This window comes from Amblyomma maculatum, chromosome 3 (assembly GCF_055883805.1).
Source record: "Amblyomma maculatum isolate TAMU_Amacu chromosome 3, ASM5588380v1, whole genome shotgun sequence".
In the NCBI taxonomy this organism is placed as follows: Eukaryota; Metazoa; Arthropoda; class Arachnida; order Ixodida; family Ixodidae; genus Amblyomma; species Amblyomma maculatum.
This window is the reverse complement of record NC_139346.1, coordinates 132570935-132591716: the sequence shown is the minus strand read 5'-3', so window position 1 is coordinate 132591716 and position 20782 is coordinate 132570935. Positions and strand designations below refer to the sequence as shown.

Below are 20782 nucleotides of genomic sequence, written 5' to 3'. Positions count from 1 at the left end.
ATTTCAAACACATCCTTCATGGTAAGCAACAGCAGATACATAATCTCGTCGTCAGCATCGGGTTGCCTCATCCTTGTCCACAAGCAATGCCTATCGTTCTGAATCCTTACTTTTTGCCCTTGCTCATATCTGTACCTACAACGTTACATATATAGTATACTGTCCCGCACACGTTGCTTGCACTGGACGTCACGCTGCATGCCCGTGTTAACGCTTTTTTTTTTTTCCGCATCAATCTTAAATATAGCCTTTTACTACAGTTAAATGTGTGATAATGCTTTAAAAACTCAACGCGCAGCCTGAGTACGACACAGCGGATAAGAAAATCGTGAATTTTAATGTGGTCAATAAAAAGTTTACACTCGGGACATGTGCGAGAGTTAGGTTTCGCATTTGTATGCGCTCTTCGACAGCCCCAGTTTGCAAAGCGTTCCGTTCATTCCACCCTTCCTCGCAGTGTTCTTTTTTTTACGGAGTAATACTATCTTCCAGATAACACAGCGAGTTGACCCAGTTTGATGGCTTATACATAAACATGGAAGAAACAAGGCATTCTGCATAGAGCCGGGCCTCCTGATTGCCGTCAGCCCAAATGTCTTCACACACGCAGAAACGTCAACATATAACGAATGCGCTCGGTGACGACTTGTGGTACGCTTACAAATGGGCTTCCACCGCTCGAAAAGCCACACCGTGGCCCCGCGCACCGCGAGGCAGCTCGCTGTTGCACACACAATGCGGCGGTGCACACAACAGAGCAGATCAGCTCTCTAGTACACGTATATTACGACTCGCGCGACTCGAAGCAAGAGTCTCTCTTTTATGCCTTCTGCTATACGACGAGCTGACGCGGCCGTCGTAAATGTCTGCCGGCGTGAAATATATGCCTTCGCGTTCATTCAGGCGTGCACGACGGCCATTGAGGGGCATTTGCGCGGTGTGTCACTTAAAGCGAAGCGCCGCGCAGCACGGCCTCGTGTTACGTGAGCGGCGTTCTCCGGGCTCGTATATACGGAACACAGAACAAAAGTGAACACAAGTGAGACGCTACAGGGAAACGAACGAGAAGAGAGGAATCAAGGAAATTCAGATGAGTGTGTCAATAAGTACTCAATCGAAAACTTATTGTTGCCACTTGCAGCGAAAAATAAAATAAAAAAAAAACAATGAACGGCCACTGTACGTAGAACAGTTCCCATGGCAGCAGAAAACGCGCTCCATCCTACATGAGACAGCCAGTAACACACGACTGGTTGAGTGACTAACTCACTGAGAGACTGACTGAGTCAGTGACTGAGTTAGTGAGTGAGTGATTGAGAGTGAGTGAGAGTAATTGAGTGAGTGAGTGGATGAGTGAGTTAGTGAGTGAGCAAAGGAGTAACTTCAAAAAATGAGTGGGAATTGGCAACAAAGCCACCCAGCAAGCTATCAAAGCACATAGATCGATCGCATATTAAAAAAGGAAGCCGAAACGAGGAAGAAAACAAAAGGAATAGCAGTCCATTTTGCAGCATACAGCACGGCGGAATACAACAGGCAAATTACGAGACCTATGAAGAGGACGAAGACGTCAGGCAACGGGGAAATGCCACTCAAAGGCTGGACAAAGCGCCTTCACGAGCGGTCGCTACGGCATAAAGAAGTCACCGAGTCCCTAATGACCTCGAAACGAACAGCGGAGCACGAAAAAGCGACAGAGACGGTCTTTATCCTGGCCGGGCTCATTCTTGGCTCTGCGTCAGCGCTGCTCTTTTCCAAGTCGGCAATGCACAAACTGTCACAAACGTACACCCTTCTGTATATTCTCTTGTTGAACGAAATAGCGCCTCGTTCGACCACGGCCGGTTCTGAGTGGAGAGCGCGCGCTCATCAGTCGAACGCTCGATCCCCCTCGAAACCGGCCGTGGTTTGACCAAGGAGTCTCTCAAAACTACCGAAATGAATAAGAGGCGCCACGAAAACACCACAGAGCCGCAACGTAACATTCAGCTTGGCTACTAGATGAAAACGATGGATTCAGATTATAAAACACAGCCGCGTCCTTTTCCACTGAGTGCAGCTCAACTCATAACAGAACGTTTCAGCATATATAATCTATTTGTTTTAAGCAAATGTTACGAATCAGGCCCGTGAGGAAGTCGGCATAGCATTTCTGGGAGGTTTACCTAAAAAGACACATATTCTTGGATTTGAGTCTACGTCTTCAGCCAATTACTGGCCGAGCCAATCATGAAATTCGCGTTTCCACGCACATTAATGCGGCGCGCTTCTTTTCCCTCTAAGTAATTTATTGCAGCCGATTTGCATAGTTAACCAAACACTAAGTTTACGTGCGCTAGCTCTGCTTAGCCTTGCAATGTGCACATACATTCCTGTGCACCTTTAAATTTTGACAAGCCTCGTTTTTCTCCGGTATTACCGAAGTCAAGGGAGCCCCACTCGCTTATGCTTGCTGTCCGTGAAGGGGTGACTGACGCGAGGGAAGTGAGGGCAAAGTTGAGGGCGCGCTAGCGACCCCCGACTGTTCAGTCCAGAGTAACAGGCGCTTATGACGGCCGCAACTGTGATGCTCAACCTAGTCACCGGCTAAGCGGCGCGAAGCGAGCGGCGCCAGCTTTTATTTCGTGCTTTTAGTTCCCGCAGAGAGAGAGAGAGAGAGAGAGAGAGAGAGAGAGAGAGAGAGAGAGAGAGAGAGAGAGAGAGAGAGAGAGAGAGAGAGAGAGAGAGAGAGAGAGAGAGAGAGAGAGAAAGGCTTTGGAAAAACATCAGCGAAAATACGTGATTGCGGTACCTCTACGCACTAGAAAAAAAAAAAAATAATAACGCGGTCACAGAGTTCCCGTTCAGAATCCTCATCCGCGACTATGTACTCTGCTAGTTGTTCAATCAGTAACAGCTATAGTGTGTGCCTCTGTTGTCTCAGGCATAGACATCAGCATACTGTCACATTATGTGAATAACCAGCCGACTTAGTTATAAAGCCATCCTTTAACCAAGCCGCACTAACGTGCCTGCGTGGCCTGTATAGGAGTAGCTGTCGGGATCCAACGGTCGCAGGCTTGATTTTGATCTCAAAGGAGCTACCAGCCTCTGCGCCAACTCAATCATGTCATGCGCCCTGGTAACGTCGCAAAATCAGCTGACCAATTAGTGCACGGCCGTATGTTACCTACCATAGGCCTGTTCGTGGTCATTCGCTCACGACACCGGTTTTTTTCGAGAAGGATAGTAAGAATTCGACCGCCACAGAGCGGGGAAAGCTGCTACGATGAACGCAATATTTCGGAGGCACGACACCGCGATTTCGAACGAAGAGCTCCTCTGACTGGCAACTTTTCTCATGCCCTGACCATGCACGGTATAGCGATACGTATACCCTTTCTTCAAGATGCATATGACCGGCTAGCCCAAAATTCTACGCGTCAAACAGTGAAGGTGAAACAGAAGCAAAAAGAGCACGTCGGACCACTCGAGGTGCCCGTGTCGACGCCGTCGTCCCAAGTGAGGCGACCGAGAGGAAAGGAGGTCGAGGGGATTCGCAAAGTCGTCCGTCAACCCGTTGACGCTGTCGAATGGTCATGGCGCGAGAGATTCGCCGGCTGCGGCTGCTGCTACGCGAAGGATGCCACGCTACCAACCCTCTGAAGGACGCCGCACTGTCGACGTTGCGCGGCCTCGGAGGTCGCGACGCCGAGGAGGAGACGAGAAATTAGAACGGGTTGGCGCGCGCTCACGGCTCTCGGCCGGACGCAACGCCACGACCACCGCCAACTGCGTACACGTATAGGACAAGATCCCCAGCTGGTAATGTGTATTGCTCGGTGAAGCTGCTGCACAAAGCAATGGAGCCGGGTGAAGCCAAGGACGCTGCCACTGTAATGAGACGCATGCGCACGTATGTGCACTCCGTTCGCAAATTTCCCGAATCACAATAAGAGCATCGCCTTTTCTCGTCGCTCCAGTTCCTGTCCGGAGGAACGTCCGCGCTGCGTCTCAGTAGAATTTAGGTCTGCAAATTCATCACGCTGAGATAGAGCAGGGCCATCAGGAAGCGTAGCGAAGTATATACCGCGCCACTGCACGATTCGATATGCGCCGAATAAGTAAGAAAGAAATATGTACCGTATTTGCCAAATGTAACCAGGCTGCATGTTTTGCTTCTCACTTGTATTATAAAGCCAACAAAGATTCCCAGAGGATCACAACTCGTTAAAAAGCGAGGACTGACAATAGCATTTAGTTTTCACTGTTTTAAAGCTTTAGATGGTATGAATTTACTACCACACCGTCGAGAAACAGATCCTGTGGCCTGGATACTTTTGGCAAATACGGTACGTTATGAGGGTAAACCACGGCGGCCGGAGCAGTGAGCGAAGAAGAGAAAAATAAATAAAAGGTGTTGTCCTGGTTACGAAGCTGTCGTCAATGCGAGGCAAGCAACGTATACCTGTTATACACGTTGAATGGCAGGAGAACTGTGTTACACAATCACACGCACTAAAGGCGAGACAGCTGTGAATCAGCCCTCTCCCTTGCAGTTTTTCTTTAAAAGCACTACACCAAAGAGCGCCTAACAAAAGCAGCTTACTGAACCCTTCCTATTGAGTAATCCCAATAAACACGCGCGCATACAAAGAGCGTTTTAACAAAAAAGCCAAGTCGTATCTTGAAGACAGAAATGTTGAAAGGCCACTGCCTTTACGATTGTTTCTATCCTTTTCTTTTTTCCTGGTATACTTGATGAGGTGCAGACATTTTGAGAACCATCGGAGCAATTGCCTTTTGCGCGGGCGGGAGATCGTGAGCATAATCATCATACCTCCATCGTTTCCTGCTCTACAAGAAGCTTGCAGTGGCTTCGCACCGCATTCCGCTGTCCAACACGAAGGCGCTTTTCTACATAATTATGAAAAGGTCTGCCTGTACCTAAACGATAACAACTCCGAGGGCGGCGTTCTGCAAACACAGAACCTTTGAAAGGCCTAGAAATTAATTACACGCTTTCGGGATGTCTTCAGCGGCAGATTTAAAAAATAATAGCACGAAGCCAAAATTAACCGTCTTGAAGGCGAGAGTACGAAAGTTCGAAAGACACCGCTTTTCCGCTTTGTTACCCGTGACATAAAAAAAAAAAAATAAAAATATGCGTTATACGCATTCGGGAATATAATCAGGCAAGAGCACGGCACGATCTGTCACGAGAAAGCCGAGGAGAAATAATTTAGCCGTCACAAACCCCCGACAGAAAACAACGATAAACCACGAATAATCTCGTTGGGTGGAAAACGTAAATTCCGCGAGAACACGCTGCAGCGGCGGCAGTTTAATGGCGAGTCCACCGCACACGGGAATGAGCGAGAGGGACGAGGCATTTATACGCCGCGCAGGCTCCACTACACTCACGCGGGTAACACGCGGCACGCTTTGAGAGCGACGCGAGAAAGTGCAAGAAAATTATCGTAAACATGTGCGCAAAAAGAAAAAAAGAAAACAAGAAACTTTAAACTGGCGCACTTCAAAGATCCACGAATTCTTTTTCCGCGAGGAGGCGAAAGAGCGAGCAACAGAGGCTGCCCCTGTATGCAAGCCCACTTCGCTGAAGAAAATGAAACTACGTAAAGGCAGAGAAAAATTTTTGGCAAGTGCGCGCGCGCTGTAAATCAGCAGTGACACGACTGAAAACGACAAGAGAATTGCATTATGAAAAGGAACGAAAATCAGACCGTGGCGCGGCTGTTGTGTTGTTTGCGATCATTTCTTCTTTGCTGGCGTCCCTTTGCGACGCAGTCCGCGTGCTGGTAGCGTTTCAGAGACTTCGGCGAAAGCAAACTATACTGTGAAGCCGACGATTCGAACGAGGGCATCCACGGCAGAGCGATTAGAGCGCACGCACAAAGTGTAGATGCGCTGAGCGTCATTACAAGCCTAATGAGGGAGGCAAATGCGGCGTCGCTTAATTGGCATTCGCCGAGCAGGATGTGACGTCATCATCAGATACTGACGTTATAAAGGGACCCAGAACCAGACAGGTGATGAGTTGTGACAGGCGCCTGTCAGACAAAAAATGGCTGAGGCTTAGCTTGGTTAAGCCTGGTCAGATGCGAAGCATATTGATTGCTAAACTCGGCTTTCCATGGTTACACTTGGCTAAACTTTTCTTTCCTTGGTTACACGTGCTTTTACACGGTTTAAACTTGGAATGCACAATGTTTTCCCATCGCATAAAACTAGGTAATAGCATGACTCGTTCATCTCTAATCTAACTGTGTTACCGACACGCACAACGAACATGTCGTCCCCTAGGCCAGCGATACTCGATCGCCACTACGCGAATATGTACGCAAAGCAAAAGCTCTTAGAACACCGACGTGCACGGCGTGCAACCGCAGCCGACGGCGCGAGCTGGACCCCCGTCTCTCCTCTGTCGTGACGTCAGCATATCGCGTGGTGTGACGTCACCATACCACGTGGTCCGCACGGCGTGCAACCGCAGCCGACGGCGTGAGCTGGACCCCCGTCTCCCCTCTGCCGTGACGTCAGCGTATCACGTGGTGTGACGTAGCATTCCACATTCTTTGCACGGCGCGTAACCGTCACGAAGGGCTGTGGTTTACCTCTAGCAATAGGCTTCGCATAAAATTGGTAAAAGTGGTACAGCGGACACATGTGCACACGGCCGAGCGCGGGTAGACTCGGCGGCAGTTGGTATGTTGCGCTTGGTTGTGTCGTTTCCTTTTAGCTCCGCCTATCAGGTTGGAACGGAGCCAGATTCAACGGTGCGTGCGTCTACTGTAGTGGGAAATCACCGCAGGAATAAGTTTCTGTATTTGATGCAACAATTGTTGCATCAAATACAGAAACGGCGCGTGTGTATATGAAGCATGAGAAATGAGACGGGCACCAATTAAAACATATTCAAAGCGAATTCACCGGACTCTCAAATTGTTGCATCAAATACAGAAACGGCGCATGCGTATATGAAGCATGAGAAATGAGACGGGCACCAATTAAAACATATTCAAAGCGAATTCACCGGACTCTCAAATTGTTGCATCAAATACAGAAACGGCGCATGCGTATATGAAGCATGATAAATGAGACGGGCACCAATTAAAACATATTCAAAGCGAATTCACCGGACTCTCAAATTGTTGCATCAAATACAGAAACGGCGCATGCGTATATGAAGCATGAGAAATGAGACGGGCACCAATTAAAACATATTCAAAGCGAATTCACCGGACTCTCAAATTGTTGCATCAAATACAGAAACGGCGCATGCGTATATGAAGCATGAGAAATGAGACGGGCACCAATTAAAACATATTCAAAGCGAATTCACCGGACTCTCAAATTGTTGCATCAAATACAGAAACGGCGCATGCGTATATGAAGCATGAGAAATGAGACGGGCACCAATTAAAACATATTCAAAGCGAATTCACCGGACTCTCAAATTGTTGCATCAAATACAGAAACGGCGCATGCGTATATGAAGCATGAGAAATGAGACGGGCACCAATTAAAACATATTCAAAGCGAATTCACCGGACTCTCAAATTGTTGCATCAAATACAGAAACGGCGCATGCGTATATGAAGCATGATAAATGAGACGGGCACCAATTAAAACATATTCAAAGCGAATTCACCGGACTCTCAAATTGTTGCATCAAATACAGAAACGGCGCATGCGTATATGAAGCATGAGAAATGAGACGGGCACCAATTAAAACATATTCAAAGCGAATTCACAGGACTCTCAAATGAGTGCTATTGAGTTTCGATATTTTAATAATAATGTCGACCAAGAAATTTTAAAAACAGAACTCAGCCTTGACGACGATCCTACCCTCTATTTCGCGACATAATATTGTTCATTTAGGTGAAAAAGATATTTTGTGAAGTCCAGTTAATTAATCTTCTAGTCATTAGGCTTTCCGCTTTATTAAATCGTCCACCTACGCAGGTGTAATTCTCATGGTTATTGAAACAGAAGCCTGTCAAAGTAAAAAAAATCACCCATATAGCGACACAGCTTTTTTGCCAATGGCGAGTCACGACTTTATAAACTGCTCTCGACAACTGACAGCTCTTTAGCTATATGCGATTAATATAATCTGTCCCTTGAAAATGCAACCGCTTCTGGCGGTGACAACGAGGGGAAGCAACGCCGGTGAAGTCGCAATTAATGCACGCCGTCATGATGTATAACCAGGAACCGGAAGCTATATATATATATGTGTGCTGATGGGAACCGTCATGGCCTCATTGCGACGTCGCGTACAAGACATTTACAGGCTGACATCAAGGCAAGCGCCATTTCCTCCGCGATGGCCACTGTCAGAGGCGGACGCAGCGCACGCTCGCGGTATAGAATTGCCCTACATAATCCACCTATGCATCTCCGATTAGCGACGGCGATGTCGCGAATCATCAGGGACGAATTATTATTCGGCAGCTCCTCGAATTAGCAGCCACACGGGCCCATCGCACCACTCACATCGCACGCGCGCGTACCCCGCAGCTCCGACAGCTGAAAGTGCCGACGGACAAAAATTTTCGAACACGTGACGGACAGACTATATTAAACGTCAGCCAGCACGCGCATATTCTGCATCGTTTAAAAAGGGACGGCGAGCGCGCCGCCATGTTGCGCGCGTGGGGCCTTAGGCAATGTGCATATCAAAGCTTTAGGAGGCGAAATGAAGAGGCGTCCGTGTGCTGTGCGATGTCAGCGCTCGCTAAAGATCCCCAGGTGGACGAAACTACTCCGTAGCCCTCCACTACGGCTCCTCCCTCTCTCTTTCCACTTTCACTCCCACCTTCCTCCCTTTCCTTACGGCGCGGTTGCGGTGTCCACAGAAAACAAGTGAGGCAGTTACCGCGCCTTTCCCTTCCTATAAATCAAAATCAATCAATTTAGCAGTCAATAGCAACTGCAGTTTCGAACGTCCACGAAGTGTTTTCCATTAGGCGAGTTTAGTGCCTGGACGCTGGCTCCAAAGAGAGTGCGCGCCAATAGAGACACTCCGCGTCGATATATGGTGGCTAACGTCGCCTCACGGTGTCACTATCGTCCATGTTGAAGCAAAGTGTTACCGCTCGCTATATGTCTGCAGCGTTCGCAAGCTACAGCGGACCGGTGTGAAGTTGCCACCCATATCCGTGTTCACGACCCGTTATTTCCCCTCCCAGAGTTTTTCGCACAAATGTAGGGAGCAAAGACGGGATCGGAGAGCCCACGGTGCGAGGCACCTGAAAGATGAACTGTGCGCCACACTATGTGCGCCTACGAAAAGGCGCTCATAAGCACAAAGAAGAACAAAAAAAAAAAAATGAGGTTGTTTGTGTGCGACAGTATGTACTCGCATATGCGCGACGACTTCAGATTGGCACCGACTACTAACGTCTATAGCGATACTTTCCGCTACATCGACGCAAATCGACCACTTCAACTGCAAGACTCATTGTGAACAAGTTCAGGCAAAGGGCGACGTATAAGGGCATACATAAAGCAGAAGGGAGGCGAGACGAGCAATACACATGACTGATCATGCTACTCAACAGTCTTGTCTATTTTAATACGTCTATATGTCCCTGCTACGTATATTTATATCTGAATTTGTATAGGTATAACCACACGCACAAAAAGAAACAGGCCGTCATCACAACATTCGCTGCAAAGCAGCAAAAGCCTCTAACATATAGGATGATCTTGAACAATGGATATTGGCTCGAATCATGCTGTAGATGAGAATGTCACAACTCCAACATATGTCACTGTAAGCTAGCAAGAAACAGCGGAGGAACGAGAAACCAGCTCTTATACTATACGAAGGCACTCAGAGAGAAAGAGAGAGAAATATAAACGCTGTCATTAGGCGAGCGAGAACGATAAGTTATGAGACGGCGCTCCTCGAGTTACAGGCGAGCAACACTTACCGCGGCCAAGCCAGCACAATGACGCCGTCTGTGCCCCAGTGCTCTCTTAAAGAGGATCGGTTTGTCGATACAAATGCCGCCGCCTACGCACCTGCTGCGTAGGGTTTTCAGACGGTGCGGAAAACGGCACTTGGGCGCCTCGAAAAGAAAAGCTCACAGTCGGTGGAAATGATGGCCGCATGAAAAAAAAGAAAGAGAACATCCGTGATCATCGAGGATGCTCCTTGAAGTGATGCGAGGAATATAAGGGGTCACGCAGAAGAGGGAAAACGCAGCAAAAAAGAGAGAAAATGTCTTTAGCGTTTCCGGATAAGCTGCACTGCGGTCGATATGGCGTAGTGCTTGCATCACGTAGCTTATGCGCAGGATAAATTCTGGCTGACATCGACGGCCTGGGTGTCACTTCATTTGCTTTTTTTTTTTTTTTTTCACTCGAGTGCAATTGGGTAAGTCCTGCCTCTCGCGGACAGCGAATTTCTTGTTGACCGATGCAACTGAAACATTTGTGATCGACTTACAGACATTCCCTCTTTCCCAGGAGCCCATCACATTTCGATACCTTTTCAACGTCGGCCCGTTACACGCCGTTTTGCCTCGCCGGGTGTACACCATGCGGTTGTACCACGTGACGTCGGACCCGTAGCCATTGTTGAGCAAGCATTACCCCGAAGAATGCACATACTTTTGAAGAAAAGCGCGCGCAGATGGTCGCTGGTAACGGCCATCGTTTGCACCCACCAGTCAGCCTCATTAATCTACACGACGACACGCGGGAACTGATTAATTCGCTGGCGCGAATGCGTCTTCCCTTATGAACTGCCCTGCTCGTGGGGATGAAGACGTCGGAGAGTTTCATCGAAATTCAACGCCTTCGGAACCCGTCGTTCAATAAACGGCTCCCTTTGCATCCAAAGAAGAAAACGATCAGGGAAAAACCATTTCGTCCTTAACGTGCGACGGCTCAATAACGGCCACACGACTCGGGAGCGAGTGAAACCATTAACGGCGCTGCCAATAAAAACCGCAGACAATTCAAACAGTCGCAAACCCATTATCAAAAGGCCCCCCAATGCCAACCATCAGAAACGGCAGAACTGTAAGACCAACGGGTGTTGAGGAGCTATAAATTACAACGCAGTGAGATTTAAAATCGTTCTCAACTATAATCAAAACAAACGTAACATCTTAAAACCCCGGGAAAATCCGTACCGCAGCCTAATAAGCAACAACTGACAGTTTTTATTATTATTCAACAGGCCGAAAATTGTGTTATTGTAGGACTGAAAAAGGCATTGTAGAGAAATTCGCCTGAGCAAATAACAGTATACAATTGTTCTGCAGCACATGGTGTACTAATAGGACGAAGTCATTTTCGAAGGTTTGCATTATTTCGTGCTCATTTTTATTGGAATTTCATCCGTTAGCCTCGCTTCATAATCAATTCAATCCTTCCACTTTGGCCAAACACACTAAGGTCCTTCGTTGCCTGTTAGGCTGTGGCATCAAGTAATTTGCCGGAGTTTTAATATGACGCGCGTTTTGTTGTTTCTTTTTTTTTCTCCCTGTTTTGGCTTTTTTTTTTTTTAATGCATTTGTACGCCGCTTCGTCCCTTCATTTCCCAGCTATGTAACAGCCTAAACTAGAAAGGATATACGCACAAAAATAAATCCGCGCAATAAAACAACATGCGGACGGATTGTTAGTAGATTAGATGTCAATTTCGACAGAGGCACAAGTACAGGTTCTACAAGGCAATGACCCTCTGCGCTGAGTGACAGGTGAGTATACGGTATAAGCTCTGAAGCGCGTATGCTTCGGACCAACCCAATTCCGATTTTGACAGGAACAGCTGGAATGTCTGTGAGGCTGCGATATAGACACTGACAAAAGCCAGCTTGAAGCGAGCAGGAAAAATAGCCCCAGTGCGTAAAACATACTTCGTGTATGGGTTACAATGAAAAGAAAAAAAAAAGAGAAAACCCGGGAAGAGGGGCGTATGGCCGTATACAGCTGTTCAACAGACATAGCGACAAAGCGCATTCATCACCAACTGAGACCTGACGGCACACAACAAGAATCATTTATGACTGCCAAAAGGAAACAAGCGCAGCTTTCAAAAAAAAAAAAATCCAATAAAACGCAATAGAATTAAAGGCGAAAAAGAAAGGGGGAAGGCGCAGGTGGCTAAAACGAACTGCTGCACTCCGTTCCACAGTTGTGTGTGTCTGCAGCCCTACGAATGGGGGAATAAGCGTGATTTGGGCAGATAGGGGTGGTGTAGCTCTGCATGACTGTGCTCCCATCAGTGACGGTGGCACAAGGGAACAACAGCAGAATCATGTAGTGCGCATCACGTACCTGGCTCCGGTAGCCCTTACCTTCCGTAGTGCTGCAAAACAGCTTGTGGAACCGAGTAGAGAGAGGCCAGAAATCACGGGAAACGAAGACCCGCGCGAGCAACCGATCACGCTTTACGTGACCACGTAAAGTGGCAGAGTCGCTTTGATAGTTTGCCGCAGGAATAGATCCCAGCAGCGTGTGCACTGCACTGTGCTGGCGACAATGGGCTACGACAACGCGGTCCTGCGTGCAGGAAAGTTCCATTAATCTATCCAGCTATCACGGTGCGGTTCAATTGTCTACTTCTACTGAAAACTGAACTTTTCCATTCATCTGACCCGCCCACTCCACCTTGCGGAAGAAATCGTCCTTGAAATCCCATGACAAGGAGACGCATTGTGTGAAAGCAAGCAAGATGGTTCTGGATACGTTACATAACATGAGCTAACGTGTTACACAGCGCTGCTGCGGATTAGGCGGTGAACGAATCGCGACTTTACTTCCAGCGATTATTATCAGCAGGACTTTGCAACACTGCGAACGCGATTGCACATAATGAAGGTCAAAAACAGGAATAAGTTGCTTCACAGCTCAAAAGCCATGCGAGCTAACGAAAGCAGCCTACAGCACCAGCAAACACACATGTAGTTTACGGGAGCTCGTACTGTCAAGCACCCAGAGCAAGCATACCAAAAGCTAAGCGCTTGCAAAACATTACACTTTCCAAGGTAAACGCGACCCTCGATTTCACAGAAGGACGCGAAGCTGTCCGGCCCAGGCTACAGCCGTGACGCCACAACCTTCGACTGCGTACAAGTCAACTCCACGTCACACACCCGGGGTGTCCAATTGGCGAGTGACAGATCGGTTGGAAACTCGCACCCGACGTCAGCGCGCAGCTGCCAAAGAAAAAACACACGTGAACCGCGGAGAATTTAATCTCCGATCGAGCAAGCACCCAGCTAAATGTCAAGCGCACGCTCGACATGACGGCCGTCCGTTTTCCAGAGGAGCTAGGTCCGTTGTTTGTTCTTTTCTTTTAACCTAGGGGCAAACTACACCTGTCGAACCAACAAAATGTTCGTTTCGTAACAACGCGCATGCGCTATAGTCATCCGGCTAAGCCGCAGACCAGACTCGTCACTTCCGGGAATTAACGGCTTTCCAGTAAAAAAAAAAAAAAATGAAAACGGCTTCGGGCTAAGTCGGATATCGTTCGTGCAAACCGATTCGATCAGCTGTGCTGTAATGTTTCTGAAGCGCATTTGAAAAGACGAAGGAACACTTAAATGCGTGCAACGAAGTAGAGTCATGTCACTCTCCATGAGTGCATGACATCAATCAAGGAAACAGCGCATGTAAGAAATGCAGCAGCGCGTGTCACTAAATAATAACATCGACAAAACAAGCGCGTGTCCGCCGTCTCATTTGGAATTCAGCGGCCTATTAATTGGCGGCTCATAAATATGCTAATTGGCCAGCTACACGTAACGCTGACGTGTTCCAATACGTCTATCCGCGGAAGGAAAAATTTTGCCCTCGCCCAACCGCAGTCGGAAGGGCTTCAAAAAAGACGGAAAGCTTTCCGTTCGAAAACCCACTTCGCAATAAAAAAAAAAAAAAAGGACAGAAAAAAATCTAGGTAAGGAGCACAAATCAGTGACCAACGCACAAAGTTAAGCCATTCGTTCGAACACACTAAGCCAACCAAACGACAGTAGCAGATGGTTAGAGTCGGACCAGGTTCGAAACGTTCAACAGCGTTATCACCGAAATAATGTTGAGGTAATCAGCGCGGAAGGAGGCATCGTGTAATCAGGCTTTTGAGAAAGCCATTCAATTACTCTCCACGGCAGTCGTCCGGTGTAATGGTCGAGTTTTCGCAACAGTATCTCAAGTCAGCGGATTACAAAACTCTGTACGATTAGCGATAGATCGAGTAGAATTAGCGAGCAATAAAAAAAAAATCTAAATAGAAAGTGACTAAAGCATAATCGGAACTTACCTGAAATACACACTCTGCGTCCACGCAAGTAAAGGAGCGGTCAGGGGCGCCGGACGTTCCTGCAGGACACTCACCGCGCGCGCACAAGGAACTCCAGGAGAAAAAAACAACAAAAGTTCGAAAGGAAGAGGCTGGCAAGATGAGGTAGACGAGAGTCCGGAGAGGCCTTAGATCGTAGTCACGGCGCGATCAAACACGCAGGCTCGACCGCGCGCAAAGATTTAAAAAAAGAGAAAGAAGCACGGGAGCCGTCGACGAAAAATGCACGCGAGCGACGCAGGCAGTCGCGTCAGAACGCGAACTGGCAGAAACTGAGATTAACAAGTAGTCCGTCCTCCTTCCAAGTTTTCTTGCACAGGGACTCGGAAGTTTGACAGGAGGGGTAACGAAATTAATGCGGATATCGTTAAGGAACGTGCGATAAACCGGCGCCGTAGATATCTGGCAGCGACGCCGCCACGCACGCAGTCGGGGTATCACACGCGGTGTCGGAGATCAACGGCGCGCAGCAGCAGGTCGCGGGCCGAGCGCCGAGAGAGTGGGAGACGCGGGTTCCTTCGGCGGCGACGGCAGCGGCCGGAGTGAACCGCGAGCGCGCAGGCACTGGGCTTGGCCGCCGGAGAAGGAGGGGGAGGAGGAGAAGAAGGCAGGGGCTACGGCGCCCGAGAGCTCTAGGGCAGAAAGCAGCGCGCTCGCCTCGGAGCTCGGAGCGGCGCCACTGAAGCCGCGCACATGTCTCCCGAGTTCGTAGTAGACACGCGCGCCCGGCTGTTGAAGCCGCGGGAGCGGCGGCGCGCGTTGGTCGCCGATTCCCTCGGTACAACGAACACTCGTTTGCAGCGAAAGTGGCGCATTCCCGACGCCGCTTTTCTCATGTCGGTCACTTCACGAAAGGTGTTTGCGGCTGCTCTTCCCGCGAGTGAACATAGTCGACCTGTTAAAACGAAACTGTTTCATTTAAGGCGATGCCTTTCACTGAGTCGAGCCGCGGTCCCCGCCATGTCAGCTGACCTCGTCGAACTGCGTATATTTGTAGGGTTATTACGATCGCCGTATTTTTCACGAAAGAATTCGCCGTTGCACAATGACAATGGGTTTAGGCAATTGCAACTTGTACCAATACGGTGCTAATCCGCGTTTAAAAGATTTCCAAGCGAGCCGCCAAAGACACGCTCGTCGGAAAGATAATCTTATCAGGTCGAGACAAAGTTCATGTGGCACGGGTTTGCCAGAGGGAGAATCCATCCACAGTACTGCACTGGTGACGCCGCTAGTTACAACAACCAAACAACGTAGAAGCAAAACGCAGAGGGGGGTCAATATTTGCATGAAAGGAAAGCCAATTCAGTGTACATTTTCACATACGGGATATGATATAGGTAGAATAAAACAGCGCTCACTGTACACCTCTGTAGACTACCAGGCAAAAAGTAAAGGCTCTCTTTTTTTTTTTTTTTTTTTTTTTGCAGTCGCTTCAGAATTTCTGTGCGGTTTGTGCCCGTGAACCCGCTGCGACAATAAAAAAATATATAGTAGAAGTAGTATAAAACATTTATTTCGGAAAATGGGGTATGGGTTAAGGCCGGAGTTGTAACATCAAAATTTTCCTAGCTACAACAGAAAAGCAGAGAACTATAGACTACAGAAAGGTATCGCGTTACGACAAACTAAACAATATTCTGTCGTATTTTAGACACATTTCTGCATTTTTTTTTTCGACTCGGTACCATCGCCGCGCCCCGTTCCATGACAAGTCAAACCGAGACGCGATGCGGTGTCTGGTGCTGCAGGCTGCAGACAGGGCGTGGATACGTCTTCGACCTCTCGGTTCAGTGCCACAAGCGGCTCACCTTGAAATAAAGACGCGTAGCTGCTATGCCAAAACAGTATACGCGCGCAAGAAGGCAGAACAAAAGGAGGGGGGGGGGGGGGGGATAAATCGATGGACGGCTATGAGAGCCATGTCATTGTTCAAGCCCGCAGTCCGATCGTCGCCGCTTTAATCACTCTCGACTTAGACGCACAGCAGTTTGCGTAATAGCCCCCGCCCAGAAGCTCCTGAAGAAAGGGGTACACACAACAGAAACTAAGCCCCGAACGGCCGGTTGTCTGCATCTGCAAGTACACGTTGGCAGGCCTTTAACATGCACTAGTTTCAAGTCAAGGGACGGTACACAGCGGGTAACACGCAGTACTGCGGCGACATGATTTCAACTCTTCCGCTCGGACAGTGATCCGCGCAGTGATCTCTGCACACCGAGCTGGACTGTTACCGACCGGCCAAATGTGAGTAAATGTTCGGTTTCCGCTCGCTCTGCAGAGGGTGCGCACGATACCTAAATGTTTCCAATATTATATCTCCATTCGGTAGGGCTTCCGCAAATTACGCTAAAAATTTCCTGCCGCCAGAGCAGAATCTTGCCGAGGTTTCGCCGAGACAGGAACTTGGGTCCGCATTCCTACTTAGCGTCGCTTTCAGACGTGTCATTTTCTCCCTGACCTCGAGTCACCTGATTGTGGCAACATCGGAAGAGGATGTCAGCTCGACTTCCGGTTTCAGCGCTTCCACCAGTCATGAGGGCAGACAAGGAGAAAAAGACATTTTTTAAAACGACGCAAATTCGGAATATAGGGACCCTCTCAGAACTGGATCACGGACGTTTCTGACTGACTCTGATTGGACCTCTCTTTCTCTCTGCCCCTCTCTCTTCACCGTTCCAAGTGAAACAAGAAATTTATGAAACCAAAAATAAATAACCCTAGAGAAATATTTCGCTTTGTCAGTCTCGATGAAGCCAAAGCAGGCTCGTCCTCCTTCACCACCCTCCACAGAACACACGCCCCACGAGCCGCAAAAGACGGAGAAACGAAAACATTGCAAGCTGCACCACAAATGAAGCAAAGCACAGGTCCACACACCTCTTCATCGTATAGTAAATGCAAAGTAAATATGTGTGTCTACGCATCCCAGAACCATTTCTATGAGCGGCATAAACGTATATCACACGAGTGAGGAACACGAAGCAAACGTGAAAAAAAAAAAAAAAAAAAAAATGTTCCAAAATAAGCCTGTCATCGTTTTCTCCTTTGTTTTCACTCAAAGTTAGAAGACAGCCAATGTACCACATTTCCTCTATGCAGGATTTTTTTTTTTATTACGGGTCATTCCACGCCAAAGACTGTGCGCTCAATTGTCTTCTATTCTAAATATCCTTAACTAATCCTGCCCTATTGCGTTACAACGTGATAGTTTGCTATAATTATTATTGATTTATGAAAGCAGCACAGGGAATGAGCCGAGATGACGTGTATTCTTGTCGACAGAGCCATTCGCCTCTCCCCCCCCCTCCCTCCCCCCCCCCCCCCCTCCCAAAGAAAAAAAAAAAAAAAGCAATGCGAGCCAGCACGGAGCGAACCCACCATCCACCAAACCTGCAAAGCGTAACCTGCAGGGCGGGTTCGCTCCGTGTTGGCTCGCCTTTTTATTTTTTTTATTTTTTTTTTTTTTTTGCTATATCCCTATCCACAATACTCCATCTCGGGTAATTTGTGCTGCTGCCATAAAAAAAATATAATTCCATCAAAACTATCATGCTGTAAAGCGCTTTGCTTATGATTGTACTTTTGTCCCATTATAAAAATGGTCTTCGAGAACAGAGTATTGTTAGCTTTTTTTTTTTTCTCATAACCGAGAAATTAGATAATATTATAGGGAACAGGATTGAATAGCCCTGTAGCCGGCAGAAGAAGAGAATACAGGATAGAGAAAAAGTTCAACCGTCCTTTGGGTTCTAGCGAATTCAAGTTCCATTTTAAGCGATCTTCAACCCTGCCAACAAGCATAAAACGACTTTGTAGGCATTGCTTGGGATATTGCATAAGGTAAAATGTAGCGAAATTCAGGAAATAATGTTTTCACATCTACTTCTTAAGGGGAAGCCATAAGCACTTCTATAAACTGAAAACGTGCGTGTGTTATATTTATTTGTATATTTTATTTTACATAATGCAATACTGTTTAGTGCCTGATATTTATAAAGTACTTAGGACTGTTCTTGTTTTTTTAGATTCCGATAGAAATCGAAGTTTGGGTAGTTTTTTTTTTTTTTAATTTAAATCAGTTTCCATATTTTGATTTTTTTTTAATTTTGGCAGATTTCAAAATAATATGGAGAAAGAACGGATGACGCTAGAGCTTCAATCTTTTCCGGAAATAGCAAGGGCTGCATAATAGACAAAATATTTCAGAGGCTGCTGCCAGAAAGAAATATATAATTGAGTCGTGCCAAAATGTAGGGCTGAATTTTGGCAGCTTTAAGGACAAGCTCTCAGTTCTATATTTTCATAATTTTAAGCAAAATAATGCGATACTTTTTAGTCTGTAATAATTCTGAGGTACTGAGGATTCTTGAGAGGGATTTTGATAAATTGCAAAGGTGGTGATTTTTTTTTTTTTTACTAAAATCAAAGTTGTCTTTTCTTTTCTTTTTTTTTTTTTTTTTTTTGCTGATTTCAAATCTTGGGCGACAATCTTGTGGAGAACAGACCTACCAATCTAGAGCTCCAAATTTTGTGTAAATTAAGAATGTAACCCGCATCATAAAGAGAAAAGCAGCGCGTCGCTCCTGAAGCAATGTTTGCGATTTTTTTTTTACAAAATTAACTGCAACGACAAAACAAGTTTCAATTAGTTTCTATACAAGTAAACGTCGCATAAATTTAGTGAGTAAAAAATAACAGTGCGGAAGCAGCAGGTCTCCAAACTTGCAACCTTTTGAAATGGCAGAAAGGGCGTTTTCCACCTCTAGTAATATACGATTTCTTTCTCTAGGAAAACTACACCATAATTTGCAAAACTTAGGTTCATTCCTTTGTGTCGAGACATCTGCCCACTAAATATAAAAATTTTACTGAAAACGAAAATATGGTCATGGGACCTCGGTTACCGTTCTTATATGCACACAAACCTTTATATATATAAAATTTGCAAGGTGTGACCTTGCGTTCCTCTTATCATATTTATTACCACATTCCTTCGCCACCTCGCTGAACGAATTTAGACTCCGATTTCCAGGACTTAAATCCAAGATAGAATTGAAATGGTACAGCGTAGAAAAAATGACTGCGACCAAAAATGCCCTTCATATCGGCGTCTGCGGCGCGCGGGCAACACAAATCCGAGCCGAGAATGACCCGCCGACCTTCTCTCTCCACGCACGCGCGCACGCACGAAGAAACAAACACACTCGCGTGCACGCACACGCACGCACAGCGAGCGAAGCCGGGGTAATGCCTAATTATATTTCGTAGAGAGCGGAGGACGAGTGACAGGCGTATATGCGGCGCTAGTGTCAGCTCGCGCTCTGCACGGCGGCCACGATCGAGTCCGACAACTGCACCTGCAAATCACAAAGCTCGACAAGTGGCAGAAGAAAAAAACGTTCGCGTTGCCAGGAATTCTCGTTATTAAAGAAAAAAAGAAATAAATGTAGAATGTTGAAAAAAGGACTGAAACTCGAGCGAGCTAATGTAGCATCACAGCAGGGTTAACGTGAACAGCTGGAAGTGAACAGATCTCCAATTGTGCGTGTGGTCATCTTCGTGCCCAGTCCATTTTCTGATGCTCCCATTACCTACTAAATACGCGAACCGCATACAGCTCGATTGGTTGGAAAGCGGTTGCCATCGCCGTAACCCATATCGAAAAAAAAAGAAAACAAAAGAAAGAAAGAAAGGAAACGATGGCGGGAGAAAACACATACGTGATTTCGCATCAAAACTGCAACGCAACCGCTGTTGTGCAGCGTTGTGGGTGACGTCAGAGCATTTCGCTTTACATTTAGCATCAATTTGGAGCCTAGTGTGAGGCAGAGAATTGAACCGACGATATACGCATCTCTGGCAAGTGTATGCGCTCACGGAGAAGTTCCCCAAGACAAACTTAATAACAAATATATATGAAATGTCTTCGCGAGAAGAAAAGGCGGCGTTGAAGACGCTGCTGCGTCTGCTCTTAAGACGAAGCCTGAGCATCCCCCGAATTTTTAACTGGCAGTAAATCAAGCTTCCCCACCGCGGTGCTGCAGTGGTTAAGACACCCGACTACGGTGCCGGAGTACCCGGGTTCGATTCCGACCGCCGGCGGCTGCATTTCGATGGAGGCGAAACGAAGTGGCGTCCGTGTGCTGTGCGATTTTAGTAGTCGTTAAAGATCCCTAGGTGGTCGAAATTACTCCGGAGCCCTCCACTACGGCACGTCTTTCTCTCTTTCTGCTTTCACTCCCACCTTCCTCTCTTCCCTTAAGGCGCGGCTCAGGTGTCCACAGAAACAAGTGTGACAGATACTGCGTCTTTCCTTTCCAATAAATTATTATTAAAGTTAATCATGCATATTTCGCATTCGCCGAAACAAACAGCTCCCAGTAAAGGTCTCTCGTTGCTCGACAGTCAAAAGTGGCAAAATACAAACACATTTGTGACATTTCCGGTGCA

The 20782-nt window shown here is 47.2% G+C and overlaps 1 protein-coding gene across 2 annotated transcripts in view; it reads right to left on the bottom strand.

Moving 5' to 3' along the window:
• Positions 1-20782, bottom strand: part of Tpst (tyrosylprotein sulfotransferase) — a 307475-nt gene that overhangs the window by 199424 nt on the left and 87269 nt on the right. Inside the window, exon 1 of one of the 2 annotated variants that reach the window (XM_084598076.1) lies at positions 14291-14889. The exons of the other annotated variant lie outside the window; for it this stretch is intronic. The gene's annotated coding sequence lies outside the window, so the exon portion shown is untranslated. Of the gene's footprint in view, positions 1-14290; positions 14890-20782 lie in introns of those variants that run through there. 2 annotated transcript variants of the gene reach the window in all.